At 46.4% G+C, this 24,403-nt stretch overlaps 1 long non-coding RNA gene across 4 annotated transcripts; it reads left to right on the top strand.

The window, feature by feature from the left end:
• The first annotated feature begins 3,017 nt into the window (after positions 1-3,017).
• On the top strand, positions 3,018-15,362 carry LOC149911530 (uncharacterized). 4 transcript variants are annotated; one of them, XR_016463224.1, is made up of 3 exons: positions 3,018-3,439; positions 9,154-9,336; positions 10,375-10,581. It is a non-coding gene; the product is annotated as an uncharacterized LOC149911530 (long non-coding RNA). The 4 variants fall into 4 exon arrangements; XR_016463226.1 differs by lacking the exon at positions 3,018-3,439 and adding an exon at positions 15,193-15,362 and having other exon boundaries at positions 9,012-9,336; positions 10,375-10,488; XR_016463225.1 differs by lacking the exon at positions 3,018-3,439 and adding an exon at positions 12,312-12,492 and having other exon boundaries at positions 9,012-9,336; positions 10,375-10,488.
• Positions 15,363-24,403: the final 9,041 nt, after the last annotated feature.

Genomic DNA, 24,403 nt, shown 5'->3' with positions numbered 1-24,403 from the left:
TCTTTTTCTTTTTCTTTTTCTTTTTCTTTTTCTTTTTCTTTTTCTTTTTCTTTTTCTTTTTCTTTTTCTTTTTCTTTTTCTTTTTCTTTTTCTTTTTCTTTTTCTTTTTCTTTTTCTTTTTCTTTTTCTTTTTCTTTTTCTTTTTCTTTTTCTTTTTCTTTTTCTTTTTCTTTTTCTTTTTCTTTTTCTTTTTCTTTTTCTTTTTCTTTTTCTTTTTCTTTTTCTTTTTCTTTTTCTTTTTCTTTTTCTTTTTCTTTTTCTTTTTCTTTTTCTTTTTCTTTTTCTTTTTCTTTTTCTTTTTCTTTTTCTTTTTCTTTTTCTTTTTCTTTTTCTTTTTCTTTTTCTTTTTCTTTTTCTTTTTCTTTTTCTTTTTCTTTTTCTTTTTCTTTTTCTTTTTCTTTTTCTTTTTCTTTTTTTTTCTTCTCAAGAGCAGAGTCAGAAGAGGATGTGTTGACCTCCTCTGCCATAGGGATACTGGCCCTTTTGTTACAAAACCATTGCTTTCTAGAAGACTTTGATGTGAGCGGAGGAAATAATTTTGGTCATGCGTGCAGCTGGGTTATCAGCACAAAGGAAAGAGATGCGGCTGTGATCACGGCAAAGTTCAGAGGAACATCCCCTGCAGAAAGATGCGTAGAGTTTAAACATTGCCAAGTGAAACTTGGAGCCACTTTTGCCCCAGAGAAAATGCAATAGAAAAGGAAGCAGTCTTCTCCGGACACAAACCCCCGGTTACCCCGAGGGCGGTTCCTTCTGGGTGACCTTAAAGTCAGTAGATCTACATAAGTGAACAGCAGAGCTGGCCCTCGTACACAGAGAGCTTAACCATGCTCATGCCTTGCAGAGAAGACCAAATTGAGAAAGCAGGATAGGAAGTTGTTAGCAATAGAAGTCACTTGCTCAGTGAGGAGAAACGTGCCATGAGTGCCATGGGCAGCGCTCAGTGAGGAAGTGAGCCAGCTGCAGGGAGATGCTGCCCTCGAGAGCAGGGCAGCCGGAGATTGCCTCTTCTGGGACCTGCTCACGGGTGAGAGGAGTTAAAGGAGCGCCAGGACAGCAACGTGGGGATGTGCGACCGCAAGGATGTGCGAATGTCCCCAGCAAAGGCAGCAAAGGGACGGAGCAGAGAGCGACGCTTCATTAGCGTGACAAAACACAGCCCCCATCCTCCCCTCTCTCCCACGGGTGCAGATGTGCCACGAGAACGAGCTGTGAAACTGCCCACGGCCTGGCAGCCGGCTCGGGGCGTGCTCGCTGTGGGAATTGCTGCCCGGCACCTGAGGCTGTGCCGAAGCGGCCAGAGCCTGGCTGGAAGCCATCCGGGCAGCACCGCGGCGGCAGGAGGTGCAGCAAGGCCGTCCTGCGGCCAGCTCCGGGCTGCGGGCACTCGGCATCCCCTGCTCTCCCAGGAGCGACTCCCAGGAGCCCGGTTGCCTGCACCAGAGGTGGGAGCAGCCTGCTCCGCACCCGAGGTAGGAGCCCTTCGTGCCTCGTGCAGAGGAGCACACGCTTCCTGCCACCTGCCAGCAGCGGTGGGAGGGCAGCGGGGAGCGGCACCGGGCGGGGCGGAAAGGCTTTGCCTTTAAGGTGTTTCTTGCCTGAGCATAATGCATAGTTTTATATCAGAGGGGACCAACTGAGGACTCCAAAAGCCATTGACGGTATGAGGAGTACAAACACTGGTAGCACATTTACCACTCTTCGGACTACAGCATCACATCTCTACTTACATTCCCTTCAAGTTATTCTTCCAGCTAAGGGTGACGTGATACACTCCTGACACAGTACCGTGGGAAGATCTTACCATAAACTGGGAATTTTGGCAGACTTGTGAGCAAGTGTTTCAGACAATCAGTTTGACTGCCTGCCATGAACCACGAATCATCTCTTTAGGAGGCTACAGCAGGGCTTCTCCTGAATAACAAATCTCTGAGGCTTTGACAAGGAGGCCTGGTGGGAGATTTGGAAAATCCAGTAGATGGTCCATGGGTCTGATGCCCTAGCTGACCACATCTCAGGGATTCTTATTACTGGACTTGTCCTCTCTGGGTTCCACTGAGCGCCCACCTTTCTGGGAGGTATGAGGTGCGCTCCTGAGCACCTCTGTCCATGGAGCTGCACCTGGAGGGGATGCCATAGAATCATTAAGGTTGGAAAAGACCTCTAAAATCATCTCGTCCAACCATCAGTCCATCACCACCCTGCCCACTAACCACATTCTTCATGCCCTCCAGCACTCCATGCTGTGGGCTGATGCTCCGAGAGCAGAGGTGACGGCATTCACTTCAGAACCTCATCCCTCGCCTAACCCAAAGCACCTCACCACCCAATTCTGGGGATACGCTCTGTGTAGGGTGGCAGATGAAGAACCTGGTCTTTAAGGACCACGGTGCCCTAAACTCGGTGGCCATGCCTGTGTGGATGTTTTTGAGGTTCATATCCTCATGTGGGAAGTGCTGGGCTGGCCATTTGCAACCAATGGCACACCGCATCCAGCAGACTCCACAGGGTTTTCTCATTTAAACAACCGTTGTAGCACTCCAGGAAAATGGGAGCTGGGATGGAGCATCCATTACGGTAGAGCTGCACCGTGCTGCGATGCATCTGACACGCAGTGCATCCGGAAGCAGCTTTATTTTTCACCCACGTTTTTAATTCCCGTGAGCAGAGCAGGAAGCACAGCCCCGCAGGCTCCAGCAGCACAATCTGCAAGCCGAGATTACAGCTTTGTGAGTGCGGGAGATATTTCCATCCTCCTGATGGCTGAGCCGAGAGGGAAAAAGGGGAGGGGAACAAAAAACGTCCATCTATGAGGCGAAAGCTCCCGAACGAGGAGCCCCGGGCACAATCCCGCGGCACCAACCCCGGCCCGCAGCGGGGCCTCACCCGGCCACCGCCCTCAGCGGCCCCACCCGCAGCCCCGCGCCCGTTGCTCGGCAGCTGCGAGCCAACCGAGCCTGCCGGGAAGGTGGAGGGGCAGCACCACGGATAGCTCCTATTGGTCGAAGGAGGTGAGGGCGGAGCTCGAGGACGGCCGTCTTCTTCGCTATTGGCGGAGAGAGCCGTCAGTGCGGGGCGGGGGGCGGGGCCTCGCGGCTAGCGGGGCCGCGTTGAACGCCGCGGTAGGGCGGGGGAACGGAGCGAGGGGGCGGCGGCGGTCGAGGGTAAGCGAGCCGCCGGCTGCGAGGAGAGCGGCGCGAGGTAGGGAGCGGCGCGGGGGCCGTCCTCACCTGTCACCGGGCGCTCCGCCCTCCCTCCTCGCGGCCCCCGGGCTCCGGCCGCGGGCGCGGTCCCTCGCGGTAGCGGCCGGGCTGGGGCTGTGCTTTCGTCTAAGGGGACCCTCGTCCGAGGGAGGGCGGCAGGCAGGCAGGCAGGCAGGCTGTGCGCGCGGTGCCACCGGCTGTGCGCCGCCGCGCGGACGGATGCCGGCTGCCCTCAGGTAGGTGGGAGGGGGGCGGAGAGGGCAGACCCCGGGAAGGCCGCCTGTGGGCGCGAGGGCTCCCCGCCGCCGTCGCTGCGGCAGGCGGCACCCCGGAGTGGCGCTGCGCGAGGGGGGGAGCGGCTGGGGGCTGCGGCTGGGCGCTGCGGTTGGGGGCCGCCTCCGTGCGCGGGGCGGGGGGAGTTGCGAGGGCAGAGCCGCGCGACTCGTCGCTTCGGCTGTGGGAGGACGCGAAGCCGAGGAGGGTTGGGAAACCCGTTGGCGTGCGGAGAGCTTGTGGCGAGCAGTGTGGAGGTGCTGCGGTGCTGCGGGAGGGAAGTTGTGAGCGGTGCCCTGTCGGTCGCCGCGCCGCGCTGCCGAGGGATGCTGAGCGCCCCCGGCTCCCGCTGTCACCGGCTGCGCGCCGCCCCGCCTGACGGCGCTGCTTCGGCGAGCGCGATTCCCGCTCCCGACAGCGTTCTGCCCTCCGTGAGGGTGTGGAACTATCATTTTTCCCTCATCGCGTTTCAGCCTAAGGGCATCGAATTCATCCTTTCGCATAGTTTTCTGTGTTTGCTTGAAACAACGATAGTGTTCTTAGTGCGTGCGTTTTCTTGCTGAGCTGCAGTTTAAAAAAAAAAAAAAAAAGACAAGCGTTTAATAAGATCTACCTGCCTGGAGTAGGAGCACAAAGCGCCATTTTAACAGGTGGGCTGGGTGGTAGGAGTATGAGCTTTTTCCATTGTGTGGACTTAAACGCTACTTCGAGTTGTGTGGGTGTGCAAGACTGCTGTAATGGATCTTTTCTTGGTTATCTCCTGCAAATAGGTGGTATAGAGGTACTGTTTTATAAGCAAACAACTGAAATTGCCCGTAAGATTTTGATGTTGAGAGAATAGATTTGTTATACTCGTTTAAAGCCAGTGTTATTTTCTGAAAATAAGTTCTCATAGAGCAAATTTGAAGTGGCATGGATCCAATGGAAGGTACAACCAGTTCTTTGGATATAAACGTGTTAAACAGAATCACACAGAATCACAGAATCGTAGGGGTTGGAAGGGACCTCCAGAGATCATCGAGTCCAACCCCCCTGCCAAAGCAGGATCCCTACACCAGGTCGCACAGGTAGGCGTCCAGGCGGGTCTTGAATATCTCCAGAGAAGGAGACTCCACCAGCTCCCTGGGCAGCCTGTTCCAGTGCTCCGTCACCCTCACCGTAAAGAAGTTCTTGCGCACACTGGTGCGGAACTTCCTATGCTCCAGCTTCTGGCCATTTCCCCTTGTCCTGTCTCCGCACACTGCTGAAAAGAGTCTGGCCTCGCCACTTTGCCCCCCACACCTTAGATATTTATAGACCTGGATCAGGTCCCCTCTCAGTCTTCTCTTCTCAAGGCTAAACAGACCCAGATCACTTAGCCTTTCCTCATAGGGGAGATGCTCCAGGCCCTTCACCACCTTTGTGGCTCTCCGCTAGACTCTTTCCAAGAGATCCCTGTCTTTTTTGTACTGGGGAGCCCAGAACTGGACACAGTACTCCAGATGAGGCCTTACCAGGGCAGAGTAGAGGGGAGGATCACCTCCCTCGACCTGCTGGCCACGCTCCCTTTAATGCACCCCAGAATGCCATTGGCCTTTTTGGCCACAAGGGCACACTGCTGGCTCATGGCCAACCTGTCGTCCACCAGGACACCCAGGTCCCTCTCCGCAGAGCTCCTCTCCAGCAGGTCATCCCTCAACCTCTACCGGTGCATGCAATTATTCCTCCCTAGGTGCAAGACTCTACACTTGCTTTTGTTAAACCTCATCTGGTTCCTTACTGCCCAGCTCTCCAGCTTGTCCAGGTCTCGCTGAATGGCAGCACAGCCTTCAGGCGTGTCAGCCAATCCTCCCAACTTCGTATCATCAGCAAACTTGCTGAGGGTGGCCACTACCCCCTCATCAAGGTCATTGATGAAGATGTTGAACAGGACCGGTCCCAGCACCGACCCCTGGGGAACACCGCTGGTTACAGGTCTCCAACCAGACTCTGCACCGCCAATGACAACCCTCTGTGCTCCGCCAGTCAGCCAGTTCTCAACCCACCTCACTGTCCACTCATCTATCCCACACTTCCTCAGCTTCGTTATAAGGATGTTGTGGGAGACAGTGTCAAATGCCTTGCTGAAATCAAGGTAGACCACATCCACTGCTCTCCCCCCATCCACCCAGCCAGTGACAACATCATAGAAGGCTACCAGGTTGGTCAAGCACGACCTCCCCCTGGTGAACCCGTGCTGACTACTCCTGATAACCTTTTCTTCCAGTTGTCTGGAGATGGCATCCAGCACAATCTGTTCCATCACCTTTCCAGGGACAGAGGTGAGGCTGACTGGCCTGTAATTACCTGGATCTTCCTTCTTGCCCTTTTTGAAGACCGGAGTGACATTGGCTATCCTCCAGTCTTCAGGCACCTCCCCCATTCTCCAAGACCTCTCAAAGATGATAGAGAGCGGTTCAGCAATCACCTCTGCCAGCTCCCTCAGCACCCGTGGATGCATCCCATCGGGTCCCATGGATTTATGAACATTGGTGTTGCCTAGGCGCTCTCGGACCGCCTCTTCCCTGACTAAAGGGAAGTCTTCTATTCCCCAGACCTTCTCACTAACCACCAGGGCCTGGGATTCCCGAGGGGGAGCTTTTTCACTGAAGACAGAAGCAAAGAAGGCGTTCAGTATCTCCGCCTTCTCAGCATCCCCCATTACCAGAACACCCTCCTCACTTAGTAGGGGACCTACATTCTCCCTAGTCTTCCTTTTACTGTTAGCATACTTAAAAAAGCCTTTTTTATTATCCTTTACCACCTTTGCTAGATTCAATTCCAGGTGGGCTTTAGCCTTCCTCGTCGCATCCCTGCAGGCCCTGACAACATTTCTATATTCTTCCCGAGTGGTCAGACCCTTTTTCCACATTTCATGGACCTTCTTTTTCCCTTTGAGTTTGTGCATGAGCTCCTTGCTCATCCACACAGGTCTCCTGCCACCCTTTCCTGATTTCTTGCTCACAGGGACGCACCGATCCTGGGCTTGGAAGAAGAGCTGTTTAAATGCCAACCAGCTCTCACAGGCCCCCTTACCTTCTAACACCCTAGCCCACGGGATAGCTCCAAGTAGGTCCCGGAAGAGATCAAAGTTGGCTCTCCTAAAGTCCAGGGTAGCAGTCCTACTTTTTGCTTTGCTCCTTCCACTCAAGATCTTGAACTCCACCATCTCGTGGTCACTACAACCCAAGCTACCCCCAACTTTTACTTCCTTAACAAACCCGTCCTTATTTGTGAGAATAAGGTCCAGTAACACCCCTCCCCTCGTCGGTTCCTCCACCATCTGCATCAGAAAGTTGTCTTCGACACATTGCAGGAACCGTCTGGACCGCGCGTGCCTGGCCACGTTGCTTTTCCAGCAAATATCTGGATAATTGAAGTCCCCCATAAGCACTAGCGCCTGGGATTGCGACGCTACTTTCAGTTGCTTGTGGAAGGCCTCGTCAACCTCCTCCTCCTGATCAGGGGGCCTGTAGTACACATCCACAACGGTGTCACCCATACCAGCCTGCCCCTTGATTCTCACCCACAAGCTCTCCACTGCTACATCACCCTCCCCCAGGTGGAGTTCAATACATTCTAGCTGCTCTCTCACACAAAGAGCAACTCCACCACCCCGCCTCGCCAGCCGATCTTTCCTAAAAAGCACACAGCCCTCCATGACAACATTCCAGTCATGCGAGCTGTCCCACCACGTCTCCGTGATCGCAATGAGATCATGGCCTTGTGACCGCACACAGATCTCCAACTCTTCCTGTTTATTTCCCATGCTGCGCGCATTAGTGTATAGACACTTTAGGGAAGCAGCACCCCCCTGCCTCTCTCCATCCCTTTGAACTCCACCCTTTTCACCCATCGAACTCCATTTTGAGCCACGAACTACCCGCTCAACCCCAGTGGCCCTCATTCTGTCCCCTTCCCCCTTCATACCTAGTTTAAACACCTTTCAATGAGCCCTGCCAGTTCCTGGGCTAGGATCCTCTTACCCCTTGGAGACAGGCTACTTCCATCTGCAGCCATCATGCCAGGCGCAGAGTAAATTACCCCGTGGTCAAAAAAACCGAAGTTCCTGTGCTTGCACCAACTTCTTAGCCATTTATTTATGAGGCGGGTTTTTTGGATGCTCTCGGTATCCTTCCCTGCCACTGAAGGTAGGGAAGAAAAATCCACCTGCACACCCGTTCCTTCAACTACCCGCCCCAGTCCCCTGAAGTCTTCCTTGATAGACCTCAGGCTTCTCTCAGCGACTTCATCACTGCCAGCCTGAACTATCAATAATGGGTAATAATCAGAAGGGCCAATCAGACCAGGAAGTTTCCTAGCAATGTCCCTGACCCTTGCCCCAGGGAGGCAGCACACCTCCCTACGGGTAGGGTCAGGCCGACATATAGGGCCTTCTGTTCCTCTCAGCAGGGAGTCACCTATGACAACCACCCTTCTGTCCTTCCGGGCGGAGGCAGTCTTGAGGCGTGGGGTCGACCGCTTCGCCCGAGGCAACCTTACAGGTGGACCTCCCTCCACCCCCTCACTCACCTCTCCCTCGAGATTCACGGCCTCAAACCTATTTTGCAGAGGCACCTGGGGAGCCGAGGATGGTCGGGATGGAGGACACCCACTTCGCCGAGCCGGTATCCTTTTCCACTCCTCCTCCTCCCTTAGATTGCCTTGCTCTGCTCTCAAATTGCCTTGCACTGCAGCAGGAACACAGTCTACCTGCCGGTTCCCCTCTACTACCTGTTTGCAAGGCGGCAGGGGGTGACACGCTCCACGCAGAGCCTCAGCTGTGTGCCAAGATCTCGGAGCTGACAGGGACTGGCACCACCAATCAATCTCCCTCTCACATTCCTTTATGGTCCTTAGCCTCTCCACCTCCTCCTTCAGGTTGACCACAAGGCAAAGTAAGTCCTTTAGCTGGTCACATCTTACACAAGTGCTGCCTCCATCGCCTGGCACTGCAAGGGCCAGGCTCTGGCACTCATCACAGCCAGTGACCTGCACACTAGCATGTTGTTTTGGGACCTCAGTCTGCGTCTCTGCATTCTTCTTGGCAGTCTTTCTTTTACATGTGCAGGGGGCCTCTGTCTGGGTCCCCACATTATTTTTAGAGACAGTAGCCTTCCGCCGGGGTGGAGCCATGGAGAACCTGAAGACTAATTAGCACAACTAGAATAGCCTTAACAGGGCGTGACCGATCAGCCCTACCCTGCTGCTGATAGTGCTGGCTCTGCCCTCGCCCCCTTACCAGGTCGTTAATGGGTGACCCCGCACCTGCCACTTACCTCACAGTGATAACGCCTCTCCTCTCCGCCCTGGTGGGCAGCGACGCTGGAGGTTTTTTCTAGGCGTTGCCCTGGCAACGCCCCCGCTGCGTCAGCCGCTCTCGCGAGAGCTGCCGGGCTTCTCTGTTGTCTCGGGGACCCCCGGAAGAGGGAACCGATCGAGATCCACGTGTTCTTCGCGATCAGCCGCTGCGGCTCTGGCTGAAACAGCTCCGAAGCGGCGATCCTCGGCGATCAAGGACAACACCAGAAAGATTGTTTATTCCTCTCATGTCTTGCATGTTTTAAATCAAAGCTGAATGTCTTCTCCTTTACTTGTTAGTGTTTTGCTATACTTCGTGATGCTCAGGGGCTGTTTGACATCTTCTTCTTATTCGCAGCTTCCTTTGATGGGGAGAAGCATGCCATCAATCTTCCTTCTGTAAACAGTGCATCGTTTGTCCTACGTTTCTTGGAGAAACTCTGCCACAGTCTTCAATGCGATAATCTTTTCAGTAGCCTGCCTTTCAGCCCCTACATGGGGTGTGCACATAGTCCCACGGAGTACGATAGGAACAAACCAGGTACTATCAAACAGGTGTTGTTTACAAGTACTGATATTTTTGATAAGTGTGGTTACTTTATGAAATTTAACATTTTAATCTGCTTTGCTATAACTTTAATTGATTGAAATGAATACTCTTCAGTTCTTAGAGGATTCGTTCCAGAGCACAAGTGCTGTGGCAGGTTGGGATAGCTCATACCACATGTGCAGAAATCATTTTGTTCTGCTAACTCTTTCTTGTGGTCAAGTAGGAAACATATGTATTGTACCACTGGGTTACTAAAAGAACAGACTCAAAACTTCACATTTTGCCTGTTCAATTTATGTTTGAATCATAAAATAACCTTGGAGAAAGATGCTTACTACCTTATAAGAAGGGGCTTGCTCTGAGAGATGATTCAGTTCAGCCTATCCTACAACATTAAATACTCTTTTCTTCCTTCTTTGTTCACCTTGCGCAGTGGCGGCTCCAAAATTTTAAATTCTGCAGCATACAGTCTAGTAGAGAAGGTGGGTTTTGCAGCTGGCTGCTTGTGACATTTTATGTGAGTTTTGGTACTCTGGGGGTATATAGAGTGAGAGGGAAATAACATGCTCAGGGTCTCCCATCAAATGGCTTGCAGTGCTGGTATTATGAGTCCCGGTCCAAGGGTTATCAGGAGCCATAGCTGAGAAAACTTTGACATCAATGCAGTTTCAGTCTTAGAGGTGCTGCTTTAGAAAATAAAGTATTGTGGTGGTTTTGGTATTTCGGTTTTTATTTGTTTTGTTTTGTTTTTTTCCAGTAGAGAAATTGTATTTGTTTCATTTCATCAAATAAAAGTCATTTGCTTTAATACTTTTCAGGAAAGTAGCCTAAATTTGGAAATTTGGATGATGATAGTATAAACTAAGCTGTTACTTCAGCTTTTGAAGTTTGTATTGAATGACCGATTCTATGTGAAATGGATTTGTTACCTGGTGAATGACTTGATGTATGTTTTTGCTTTTGTACTTTGACTTTCCCTGTGAGCATTTTTATACCATAATAAATTGGTGATATCTTTCCTTTTCACAGCAAAAGAAGAAATACATGAAAACGGAAGTGTTAAACGATACTCTCAGGACTCTCCACCATACACAGCTCCCCTTTCCCCTAAGCTTCCGAGGAGTGATGCTCATCCATCTGAAGGTGATTACATTGTGTTGTAATACATATGAGGATTACGTATGATTTTGGTATTTTTAGTCAAAAGGACTGAGTCTAGTGTATTTCTCTGGTATGTCTATAGCCCTTGACAGCTGAGAATGGAGATATTTATTGATCAGTGGCATGGATTTTGTGCTTATGGACGATCTACTGCAAGTTCAAGAAGTCTTTCTCCTAAACATGTCAGTCTTTTTTGTGAAATCACTCAGGCAGATAGGTGACATTTGAAGCTTCCTGTATGGCTATTTAGTAGAAAAACAATTCCCTTGAAATGGATTAGGAGATAAATTGGAAGCAACTCTAATAACTCTTGGTTTGGGCTAATGACTGTAAGAGCAAGGATGTGTTTTGATGGTACAGTTTAACTGAATGTATGGCTAGCTGCCCCTAGAAGTTGCTCTGCTCCTGCTCTCCTTGCCTCCTTGTCCGTGTAGTGCATCCCAAGCCTCCCTGCTGATGAGGTGACGAGCTGACCCAGTGAAGCACAGAAAACATTTTGGCAAAGCTAGGAGATATCTGCAGTTAGCTTCTCTGCACTGACTCATCGTGGGCTCAGATGAGCACAGGAATGGGTTGGATAAAATGCAGCCGTGGCAGGGACCAGAGCAGCAGAGCCTCTCTGTGCAGCTGACTCCAGGACAAGGAAAGCTTTTGCCTGTGCCATGGCTGAGGTGCAGTAGCTCGTGCCGATTTGTAGTCTGCCTCAGATGTGAAGTGAAGCGTGTCAGCTTAAACCTCACAGAGAGACTTAGGAAAGAGTGGTTTTACTCTGCTTTTGCTACTTGTCAAACCATGGTAACTTGTTGATGTGACTCATCCCATCTGATACTTTCTATTGCTGTGGTATATTTGCATAATATTTCCAAAGGCTTTTGAGATTAGTCATTTGTTTCTCTTTTTTTTTTTTTTTTTTGAGTTACTGGGGTTTTGTCATTTAGCCTCAGTGTGGGCAGAATAATCTTTTTCTATGGAGAGTCATAAGGCCACACTTAAATCAGAAGAGGATATCAAATTAAAATGTTAAAGCTTATTAAAAATGGTTCTTCTTACAATTTAATATAAACACAATGTATTCACTTCAATGATGTAACCACAACAAATATAAAAATTGTCAATGCAGAGCTTTCTCTGTCTTAAATAGACCCTGGTTTAGGTCTAGAACATCTCTGCAATTAAATCAGATATTTCTAGTAAGCAACTGCGTGAATAGCTGTAAAACACATAATTCTACCTAAATTAAGTTGTTTAAATTGGAGATAAACAGATGTCTTAGACCTGCTTCTCTTATAAGAAATCTCCCTGTAAGTAAGTCGGCACGCGTGTTGTACCCTGATGAGCATTTTGATCCTGGAACCCTTTTATAGATGAAGTTGATGTATTTCTTCAAATTCATTTTAATATCAAAAATGGCAGAATGTTACAGCTAAAGGGATCCATAGCACTTTCACCTAACTAGCGGCAGTGGATGCAAAGCCAACAATTTCTGCACAGGATTATTAGAAAAATGAGTAAGGAGTCATGCCTATTTCCATTTGCCAGCAGTGTGACAAGCTTGTTTGCTGATGGCACACCCATCATCCTTTGTTTACTTTTATGGGTCTTAATCTGAATTAATTGGTCACAAAAGCCAGGAAATATTTAAATTCTCGTTATTCTTTAGAAACAGAGAGAGTTATGTATGTATATACTACAGTATATAGTATGTACGCATGCATGGATACATGTTTTTATATATACGCTATACTTATGCTTTCATACATATTTTATACGTATATACATACATACATGTATGCATGGCTTCGCAGGTTTTTGCAGGGAAATTACATCATTTTCAAAAGAAGCAAGGATGTCAAAATAAAAATATCTCATGAAGATAGACTACAATGAACCCCTACAACAACTCAGTATGATGTCCCAGAAAGCTGACACAGATGAAAAAATGTTTGAAACCTGGCAGTTACTCAAAGAAACTGCTTCAAGATTGTGAATGAACTATCTGTCCGCACAGAAAAGATAAGGAGTGTAGTACAAGACTAGCCTAGCTGTCACAAACCAGTCCAGGAGCGCAGGCAGGAGGGAAGCAAGCAGAATGGAGAAGTTAGGTTGAGTAACTCTGCAAAACTACAACACTACAGACCAATTGTGAAGGTAACCAGCAATAGTGTGAGAAGCGATGGCTTCAAGCTGCACAGGGAAAGTTCAGGTTGGATATTAGGAAATGTTTCTTCTCAGAAGGAGTGGTGAGGAAGTGGCACAGGCTGCCCAGGGAGGTGGTAGAGTCACCATCCCCGGAGGTGTTCAAGAAATGTATGGATGTGGCATTGAGGAACATGGTTAGTGGGCATGGTGTGATGGGGGATAGTGGGATTTCCACACATTGGGGGAAAAGGTATGAAAAAAGGAATGTGTCATTCGGTACTGCTGGGTTGAGGTGGGTGGTAACATAGAGGCAGATAGGAACACATAGGAAACGGGGAAATATGAGGCATTCTGTAGGGAAAAAAGAAAAAAAAGAAAAAAGAGATGTGCGATTATGTGCAGAAGAGAACAGTCTGTGGTTCTATGAGTCACAGTCAGACTGTACACAAGGTGACAATATCAAAGTGCCACAGTGAGAATGTCATACCACTTAAAAGGATGCGAGAAGACAATGAGAGACTCCACATGAAGTAGCTGTCTCTACACAGCTGTGGAGAAGCTCGGTAGCAGTGGTCTGATGGTCTGCAGAAAGTATGTAGGGCTGAAGAGAGAGAATCCTCTTGTTTGTGTTGGAATCCTGAGTCCGTGCACTGTTCAGGAGCTTTTATGTTCATCCAGACGTTAGATTACAACAGAGCAATGTTGTGAGGATGCTGAGCGTGTCTTTTGTCAGCGTGCAGATGTGTAGCAGTTGCTCACCATCTCTATGGGAGCTCCGTAAAGCATCAAGATACTAAACTTTGAAACTGTTATTTAGCTTATTAACATTACAGGGATTATTAACATTACATTCTATTTTTTTCTCTCCAAAGCATTCATAGTTGCTTTCATGTTTAAACTTGTGTCTTTCTGTAAGGGTTGATCAGGAAATCACTTTAATTTCTGTATTTTTAAGAATCTAGGCGTTCCTAAAATAGTTGGTGGATTACATGAGCAATGTGGGTAGGAAATAAATGTATTATTACCCTGAATTTGAGATAGATCTGTTCAAGGCTTTCTTCTGTACAGTACTGCAGCCTTCACAAAGCCCTGCTCACAGTATGTATAGTTTGATTACTGCTTTTTTTCTTTATGTATTTTGCATAGTACATAACAGTAATGAAGAATAAGATATAAGATAAACATGTACAGTAGAAATAAAGTGCAATGATTCTTCTTGGACAGATGTGCAACTTCTGAGATGTCTGTAGGACAAATTCCAGCTTTTGAAAAGCATAGCACAGCTAACAGTTCTGTAGAGTGTCTATAAACTCCTCTTTCTGGTTTATTTGGATGTGAATTTTCTGTTTGCTTGTTTTGTTTGTTAGTTGATTACATTCTGTTGCCTGTGACATTAAAGCAAAATCTACATATGTAGATTTGGTAGTGTTAGAGGTTTACCACTAAACTGTGGCATGCTAGTTTAATCTGATGATTCACTTCTGAGAACATAAAAACAGAAGTGAACTTTGCTTTCAGATGAATTATTTAAATTTCTTCCGCTCTTCAAAAACAGAATCAGTTTCACTTATGAAATCAACATGGATGTTTATGTTTCTTACAAAAAAACTTTTATTCTTCTAGTTTTCAACCTGATTTAGCATGAAAAATACTAAGCTGAAACTACTATTTTTGTTAACCACGTTTATGTTAATGGCACTTAAGCAATCCAACCAGGATCAAAGCTCCATTGTAGGAACTGTGCAGATGCATAGCAGTAGACATATCCTGCCCTAAAGAAAAAGCAAAAATAAATAACGTAATGAAATGGAACACAAAGTAATTGGTAAAGTTATAAGAAGCATCATAGGGGGAAAAAAAATAGATGGACAAAGAATAAAAAAGAGGTTTGAGACAAAAATAAAAATGTTCTTACTGTCAGATTTCAGAAGTTGTACAAGGAAAAGGAGTAAAAAATTAAATTTATACAACGAGGATGTCCAGAAAATCTAAGAAGTTAATCTTGATTTTACATTGAACAAAAATAGAATGAATAAAAATCCTTAGGTCTCACAAATACGTATGTTATGATCATAAATGCACCATTAAGAGTCTTTCAACATCTTCTTAAGCAGTTTATTCATTTTACCTTTAGAGGGTAACAATGTGGAGCAAAAAAGTTTTGCAGTCCTCTGTGATAGAACAAGTGGCAGCAAACCTTTGAGGAGAATGAGTAAGATGGATGGCCTTAAACAGTTTTTGCTTTTATTAATGGAGCCTGATTTGTTTTCACAGAAATGAGGCAAATAATAAACATACACAGAAAGGAGAGTAGGAGATAGAAGGACAACAAGAAAAAAAAAAATGGAGTGTCAAATTTTCTCCCAAATGGACTTGCAAGAGTTGACAGTGACTTACTAGAGCATTAATTTCTTCTTTACAGCTTTATTCAGGTCTAAGACAGAAAAAAAGAACATGCACACGAGTCTTCCAATCCATATTTTCTATGTTATTTAAAGTAATAAGGTTATGTATGGTATTTTATGTTGGTTTCATTTACATTTACAGGTACTAAAATCTAACAAGTTTCTCAAAACCTGTAACAGAAAAATGCTGAGAAGAATCAAATTTATTGCTCTCTCTCTTCACATACATTGGGCTTATGATCCTCCCACTTCAGTGGCTGCTCTTCCATGTATTACTGAGTGCAATCATGTACAAATATAAGATAAACATTTTCTTTAAAGTATTTATAGTATGTTGCGCTCAAATAAATATTTGAGAAAAATAAAGAAATAACCTGACAGCTATTAATCAGAGTTTTATTGCCTTTAATATACGATCCATCCTGATATAGCAATTATTGTTGTTTTAGTAAATGCATTACCTCACTTTTACAGGTTTATTTTCAGCCAGTATATCTATCCTTTTGCTCAACACAACAGAGAACTTTCCAATAGCCAAAAAACATTCTGCCTTTAAATTAAATTAATCTTCTTGGAAATATTACTCTTCCAACTCTCCTGTTCTGTATGTCAGCTACTGCTCAAAGCTGTCTACTGTTCCTCCTGTTAACCATACAGTTATTAAAACTTGGTATATGAATACCTTTTCATCATATTTATCCACAATAAATGAATGAGACTTCTCCCCATAGAATCTTTCTATGAAACTTTCCATCCCTCTGTCTTTCTGCTAAATCTCAAATAATCTGAACTGCAGTTCATTTAGATATTAGACCTCAGGTTCAGATAACATCCTTGAGGTAATAAAATGTTATTGTCTGACAGATCTAAAGTGATATTTTTCCTGTAGAAAATTCCATGGGGCACTTACACTGAAACTGAGAAGTGTTTTTCCTTCTCTTGCTGAGTGAGGGTTTAAATAGGAAATGCATATACACAGAGCAAAATTTGGAAGGTAACATTTCCCATCAGGTCTTTTCAGTATTACAGATACTAAACTGTACAATCAACGTAAGTGAAAGCAGATACCCGTGAGATGCTTGTCAGCATGATCAAGATGAGACATGAATGCTGTCTTCAAAGGGCAGCATGGTGACTTAGAATATTTTGAATATTAAAATATATTTTCTTCTTATAAAGTCAATTTTGTCTCTGTTTCTCCTTACGTATTTACTTTTGGCTAATGACTTAAAGCAATGAATGCAGCTACATGAATAGGTATTTAGATTTTTGAGTACCAGAGAACTTAGAAATAGACATGCTTGTATTCTGTTTTATGTGTTTTACTTGTAATCTGTTTTTGCTTCTCAGTACAATAGGCTCTCAAACCAGTCAGAGCAAGAAAAAGATTTTTAAGACTTGCATGTGCTGATTAAGGTGATTGAATTTTTTCTACTATTATTTTCCTTTTAGTTTAGCAATAAAGAAATACATTAAAAAAATGCAGTAGGGGAAAGATCTGCCCATGGATTTGTTGTATTTGTGCATATCTAAATAGCAGTACAGGCATCTTGTCATCCCAAGGACACCATGGAGTATTCATATAATATAAAGAGAGATGATGGGGATTTTCTAATAACTAAATTGGAAATCAGAAATGTTACTTTTTTTTTTTTTTCCCAATTTACCAGTTTGCAAGCAATGCCTCCTTTTCCATAAAGACAGCTCTTCAAGAAAGCCCATTTCTAACACTCACAGACCTGTGCAGAACACCGTTTTTCATAGATGACAGACAGTAACTTTACAATAACATCAGCCATTTCTTTCAACACTGTCACAAATACCATTCAACAACAAATAGCATTCAACTAGGCCTCAACTTCCTAATTTCATTGAAGCCTGTATACCTTTCATTCAGTGTTAACATTACTTGAAACAAAGTGTTTGGACGTTACATTATATTATCCTCAGTTCATCGTGTTGTAGCAGATCTAATCTTTAATGAAAACGAGACATGTAGGAATCCTATTTGAACTTTTCTTTTATCTTCACTCTTATTTCAAAAAGAAAGTAGTTGATTAAACACACCTAGTGACAAACCAACATGTGATTATCATCTATAATAAATGATACTCCTGCTTGCTAGTATAATTGTATTTGCTTTTCTTGTTGCCTTTGCTTGCTTCATCCACACCAGTAGATGTGTTGAGAAAACTGACTGGGAGAAAAGAGGTCATTCCCTGGTCCTGGTTACAAAGACAGCACAGACACAGCCCATGGTGACTGAAAAACAAGGAATAAAGAGGTTCAAGACTGTACTGCAAAAGTGTATTGCAACTGCAGGTTGCTTAAAGAACTAGAAGCAAAGGGAATGTCCACAGGTTTGAAAAAGTGGCCTGCAACTACACAATATTCATTGTTTCAGAAAGGAGATTTAACGATGCAAAATCTTTGGCAAGAAAACAGTTGTTTTTAGGGATCAAATAGAGAGAGAAATAGTGCTGGGGACCTAGACTCCATTTAGGACATAATACTTGTCTTGTCTCTACACATGAAAATATTTTAAATTACTAGCTGAGAGATCAGGGGTCCTGAACCATGGTATGTTCATTATTGTTGATTGCATGTACTGTGTCATATCACTTAAAAAATTAAAAACATTAATGGCACTGAAATTTCAAACTGGGTGCACGTACCACTGTGCATAACAACTGACAAGCTATTATCTACGTTGATTAAAACTCCTAGTGCTAGTGTTTTAGCTTCTCCAAAAGCAAGGAATAAACAATTTGAATGTAGGCTTTACCAGTATTTGTACTTGTAATAAAACCAGGAATATTCATAGAATCATAGAATCATAGAATTTGTTTTTGAGTTGGAAGGGACTCTTACAGACCATTGAGTCCAGTTCCCCAGTAATGAACAGGGACACCCACAGAGGTCAGAGACCTCAGAGGCCTGTCCAGCCTGACCATGAATATCTCCCCACTGCCATAATGTTGTCTTGCCCCAGACCTATACAAGACTACAAAGTGAGTCACCAGCTCTGGATTCCTACTTAGGAGGGGTTTGCCATCAAGATAGACAGCAAGTCTCCATGTAACCCTCTCCTCTAGGCATCAGCCCTGGGAAACATGCTGCCAAATATTCTTCAGAAAAGCATCTCAGAGAGGTTTCTGTGAGCAGATGGGGGACATTTGATGAAGCAAACGGATGCTGGGTAAGCAGTAATTCTCACTCAACAACCAGCCTGGGGGCTCCGTTCTTTCTTCATTTCCATTCTTTCTGATGGAAATGTCCTTGAAACTTAATTGAGTTTGCATGGAATTTTACACCTTTTGGATTTCTAATCTTACTCATCATTAATCCTTAAATATGTGTTCCACAATACCACTAACCAATTATAGAAAAATAATTTAAAATAATCATGTATCAAATTTTTTTAAAATTCTATTTGGAAGGTAGGAGACCTAATTACAGGCATGGGACTTTAATGTATGTGCTGAAAACCGAAACTCAATATCTACTTTTTCATTGCTCTTCAGCAACCTGAGCAAATAGATTACCTCCTGTGATAGGTTTCTGACAGTCCCTCTTAGTTTGACAGTTATTTTAGAGAGAGTCACTTTTGTATATAATGAAAGGAAAAGTTGCCAAGCATAAGTACATATTTTATGTTTCTTAAAACTTAAAAGCTAGAGGAAAGACTCCATTTTTAGTCATGCCATTTTAAATTCAGAGTATTTGTACTGTCCGCCAGGTTTACATCAATGACACAGAATGGCATCTAGCCCAAGGGCTGAGTTACATTTCTTGCACAGGAAGGGCAGCTTTTATAATTGAGTGTATCAGTTACTGCTTTGAACTTTTTTTGTGTTACTACATTCATGTGAAAATATGATGTGCACCTGTCATTTTCCAACCAAGTCTGCTACTATCTCCCAGAAACAGCCGGTTTCCGAGAAATACCTGACGTTTGCTCTCCCAAATACTACTTGACACTCCTCCAGAGGACATTGTCTCCCCTATTTACCACGTTTTCTCCCCAAGAGACCACTTGGCACACCAAAAAGACCACCGTTGCTCTCCAGTACAAGATCTTCTTTCCCACCGGTTCCCACTTTTCTCCCCCAGCTATGTCATTTCCTCCCAGAAATGCCACTTTTCCCTTGGAAATTTCACCTTCTCTTCCAAAAAGAGGAGATTTGCTCCCAGAAATACCCCTTCTCTTACAACTGCCACACGCTTTCTCCCCAAAAAGCCTCCATGACAATGCCAAATGGGACCCTTGCAGCCAAGAAGAGGACACCTTCTCTCAGAAAGACCACTTTTCTCCCCAAGAGAGGAGATTTTCTCCCAATTGGATGACATTTGCTGTAAGAAAGACCTCTTTTCTTCCCTCAAGAGGACATTGTCTTTCCCACTGAGGACATTTTCTCCCAGAAGTGCCGCTACTCTTTGAAACACCTCCATTTCCTCCCAAATCTACTCCATGACACGCCTCAGGATGACACTTACTCCCCGATTTGGGGCATTTTCTCCCAGAAATACCACTTCTCTCCCAAAGGGATGGCCTTTTCCCTCTCTAGCATCTGTTTCCTCACCAATACCTGGCATTTTCTCCCAGAAACACCAGGACCCTGCTGAATATTTCCCATTTCCTCCGGAAGATACAGCATGTATGATGTGGATTCTTTCCTCCGGAGAAAAACCCCCTGTTTTCAGGCAAAGCAGTATGCAGAATTCGCACGTGCCGCTTTAGACGTGCGTGAGCGAAATAACGGAACTGTGTTCCGAGAACGTGTGAATTCCGCAGTATGCATTGCCTGAAAACAGGGGTTTTTTTCTCCGCAGGAAAGAATCCACAGCTCTCGACTTTCTGTAACGTCCTCCCTGAAAGCACAACGTGTGTCGCTCCTGGAACTTCTAGCTGCCTTGTTACAGGGGCTTTTCCCTTCTACTCTGTTCGTCACAGAGTGCTGAAGTGTAGCATCGGATAAACACACGAAAACGAAATGTCGCTAGGAATAAAAGGAAAGGCATAAGAATGAGAGAGAAGCGTAGTGCAGAATGCATGGACACAAGGAGAAGACAGAACCGCTCCTTTGCGATGTGCGCAGAAGAAGCCGCTGGTCGGAGAAAAGCATCCGGCTGAAGTCGCTCTTTCTCGGCATGCGAGAGAGACGAGACCGCTGCTGAAGGCAGAAAGTGGCATTCGTGGAGAACCGCGATTTCTCGGCCGGCAACCGCAAACTCTGCGAAGCGGTTGACCGCGAGTGCCGCTTTAGACGTGCTTGAGCGAAATAACGGAACTGTGTTCCGAGAACGTGTGAATTCCGCAGTATGCATTGCCTGAAAACAGGGGTTTTTTACTCCGCAGGAAAGAATCCACAGCTCTCGACTTTCTGTAACGTCCTCCCTGAAGGCACAACGTGTGCCGCTCCTGGAACTTCTAGCTGCCTTATTAGAGGGGCTTTTCCCTTCTACTCTGTTCGTCACAGAATGCTGAAGTGTAGCATCGGATAAACACACGAAAACGAAATGTCGCTAGGAATAAAAGGAAAGGCATAAGAATGAGAGAGACGCGTAGTGCAGAATGCATGGACACAAGGAGAAGACAGAACCGCTCCTTTGCGATGTGCGCAGAAGAAGCCGCTGGTCGGAGAAAAGCATCCGGCTGAAGTCGCACTTTCTCGGCATGCGAGAGAGACGGGACCGCTGCTGAAGGCTGCAAGCGGCATTCGGGGAGAACCGCGATTTCTCGGCCGGCAACCGCAAACTCTGCGAAGCGGTTGACCGCGAGTGCCGCTTTAGACGTGCTTGAGCGAAATAACGGAACTGTGTTCCGAGAACGTGTGAATTCCGCAGTATGCATTGCCTGAAAACAGGGGTTTTTTACTCCGCAGGAAAGAATCCACAGCTCTCGACTTTCTGTAACGTCCTCCCTGAAGGCACAACGTGTGCCGCTCCTGGAACTTCTAGCTGCCTTATTAGAGGGGCTTTTCCCTTCTACTCTGTTCGTCACAGAATGCTGAAGTGTAGCATCGGATAAACACACGAAAACGAAATGTCGCTAGGAATAAAAGGAAAGGCATAAGAATGAGAGAGACGCGTAGTGCAGAATGCATGGACACAAGGAGAAGACAGAACCGCTCCTTTGCGATGTGCGCAGAAGAAGCCGCTGGTCGGAGAAAAGCATCCGGCTGAAGTCGCTCTTTCTCGGCATGCGAGAGAGACGAGACCGCTGCTGAAGGCAGAAAGTGGCATTCGTGGAGTACCGCGATTTCTCGGCCGGCAACCGCAAACTCTGCGAAGCGGTTGACCGCGAGTGCCGCTTTAGACGTGCTTGAGCGAAATAACGGAACTGTGTTCCGAGAACGTGTGAATTCCGCAGTATGCATTGCCTGAAAACAGGGGTTTTTTACTCCGCAGGAAAGAATCCACAGCTCTCGACTTTCTGTAACGTCCTCCCTGAAGGCACAACGTGTGCCGCTCCTGGAACTTCTAGCTGCCTTATTAGAGGGGCTTTTCCCTTCTACTCTGTTCGTCACAGAATGCTGAAGTGTAGCATCGGATAAACACACGAAAACGAAATGTCGCTAGGAATAAAAGGAAAGGCATAAGAATGAGAGAGACGCGTAGTGCAGAATGCATGGACACAAGGAGAAGACAGAACCGCTCCTTTGCGATGTGCGCAGAAGAAGCCGCTGGTCGGAGAAAAGCATCCGGCTGAAGTCGCTCTTTCTCGGCATGCGAGAGAGACGAGACCGCTGCTGAAGGCAGAAAGTGGCATTCGTGGAGAACCGCGATTTCTCGGCCGGCAACCGCAAACTCTGCGAAGCGGTTGACCGCGAGTGCCGCTTTAGACGTGCTTGAGCGAAATAACGGAACTGTGTTCCGAGAACGTGTGAATTCCGCAGTATGCATTGCCTGAAAACAGGGGTTTTTTACTCCGCAGGAAAGAATCCACAGCTCTCGACTTTCTGTAACGTCCTCCCTGAAGGCACAACGTGTGCCGCTCCTGGAACTTCTAGCTGCCTTATTAGAGGGGCTTTTCCCTTCTACTCTGTTCGTCACAGAATGCTGAAGTGTAGCATCGGATAAACACACGAAAACGAAATGTCGCTAGGAATAAAAGGAAAGGCATAAGAATGAGAGAGACGCGTAGTGCAGAATGCATGGACACAAGGAGAAGACAGAACCGCTCCTTTGCGATGTGCGCAGAAGAAGCCGCTGGTCGGAGAAAAGCATCCGGCTGAAGTCGCACTTTCTCGGCATGCGAGAGAGACGGGACCGCTGCTGAAGGCTGCAAGCGGCATTCGGGGAGAACCGCGATTTCTCGGCCGGCAACCGCAAACTCTGCGAAGCGGTTGACCGCGAGTGCCGCTTTAGACGTGCTTGAGCGAAATAACGGAACTGTGTTCCGAGAACGTGTGAATTCCGCAGTATGCATTGCCTGAAAACAGGGGTTTTTTACTCCGCAGGAAAGAATCCACAGCTCTCGACTTTCTGTAACGTCCTCCCTGAAGGCACAACGTGTGCCGCTCCTGGAACTTCTAGCTGCCTTATTAGAGGGGCTTTTCCCTTCTACTCTGTTCGTCACAGAATGCTGAAGTGTAGCATCGGATAAACACACGAAAACGAAATGTCGCTAGGAATAAAAGGAAAGGCATAAGAATGAGAGAGACGCGTAGTGCAGAATGCATGGACACAAGGAGAAGACAGAACCGCTCCTTTGCGATGTGCGCAGAAGAAGCCGCTCGTCGGAGAAAAGCATCCGGCTGAAGTCGCTCTTTCTCGGCATGCGAGAGAGACGAGACCGCTGCTGAAGGCTGCAAGCGGCATTCGGGGAGAACAGCGATTTCACGGCCAGCAACAGCAAACTCTCCGTAGCGCTTACCAGAGAGTGGCGCTGTCCACCCACGAGAGCGAAATAGCGAAATTGCTATGCCGAGAACGTGCGAATTCTGCATACTGCATTGCCTGAAAACAGGGGTTTTTTTCTCCGCAGGAAAGAATCCACATCTCTCGACTTTCTGTAACGTCCTCTCTGAAAGCACAACATGTGTCGCTCCTGGAATTTCTAGCTGCCTTATTAGAGGGGCTTTTCCCTTCTAATCTGTTCGTCACAGAATGCTGAAGTGTAGCATCAGATAAACACACGAAAACGAAATGTCGCTAGGAAGAAAAGGAAAGGCATAAGAATGAGAGAGAAGCGTAGTGCAGAATGCATGGACACAAGGAGAAGACAGAACCGCTCCTTTGCGATGTGAGCAGAAGAAGCCGCTGGTCGGAGAAAAGCAACCGGCTGAAGTCGCTCTTTCTCGGCATGCGAGAGAGACGAGACCGCTGCTGAAGGCAGAAAGTGGCATTCGTGGAGTACCGCGATTTTTCGGCCGGCAACTGCAAACTCTGCGAAGCGGTTGACCGCGAGTGCCGCTTTAGACGTGCTTGAGCGAAATAACGGAACTGTGTTCCGAGAACGTGTGAATTCCGCAGTATGCATTTCCTGAAAACAGGGGTTTTTTACTCCGCAGGAAAGAATCCACAGCTCTCGACTTTCTGTAACGTCCTCCCTGAAAGCACAACGTGTGCCGCTCCTGGAACTTCTAGCTGCCTTATTAGAGGGGCTTTTCCCTTCTACTCTGTTCGTCACAGAATGCTGAAGTGTAGCATCGGATAAACACACGAAAACGAAATGTCGCTAGGAATAAAAGGAAAGGCATAAGAATGAGAGAGACGCGTAGTGCAGAATGCATGGACACAAGGAGAAGACAAGAACCGCTCCTTTGCGATGTGCGCAGAAGAAGCCGCTCGTCCTAGAAAAGCATCCGGCTGAAGTCGCTCTTTCTCGGCATGCGAGAGAGACGAGACCGCTGCTGAAGGCTGCAAGCGGCATTCGGGGAGAACAGCGATTTCACGGCCAGACTGCAAACTCTCCGTAGCGCTTACCAGAGAGTGGCGCTGTCCACTCACGAGAGCGAATTAGCGAAATTGCTATGCCGAGAACGTGCGAATTCTGCATACTGCATTGCCTGAAAACAGGGGTTTTTTTCTCCGCAGGAAAGAATCCACATCTCTCGACTTTCTGTAACGTCCTCTCTGAAAGCACAACATGTGTCGCTCCTGGAATTTCTAGCTGCCTTATTAGAGGGGCTTTTCCCTTCTACTCTGTTCGTCACAGAATGCTGAAGTGTAGCATCAGATAAACACACGAAAACGAAATGTCGCTAGGAAGAAAAGGAAAGGCATAAGAATGAGAGAGAAGCGTAGTGCAGAATGCATGGACACAAGGAGAAGACAGAACCGCTCCTTTGCGATGTGAGCAGAAGAAGCCGCTGGTCGGAGAAAAGCAACCGGCTGAAGTCGCTCTT

The sequence above is a fragment of the Phasianus colchicus genome, unplaced genomic scaffold (assembly GCF_987193195.1).
Source record: "Phasianus colchicus unplaced genomic scaffold, bPhaCol1.hap1.1 HAP1_SCAFFOLD_96, whole genome shotgun sequence".
Lineage (NCBI taxonomy): Eukaryota > Metazoa > Chordata > Aves > Galliformes > Phasianidae > Phasianus > Phasianus colchicus.
The sequence above is the reverse complement of the archived record's forward strand: the minus strand, read 5'-3'. Positions and strand labels throughout refer to the sequence as shown.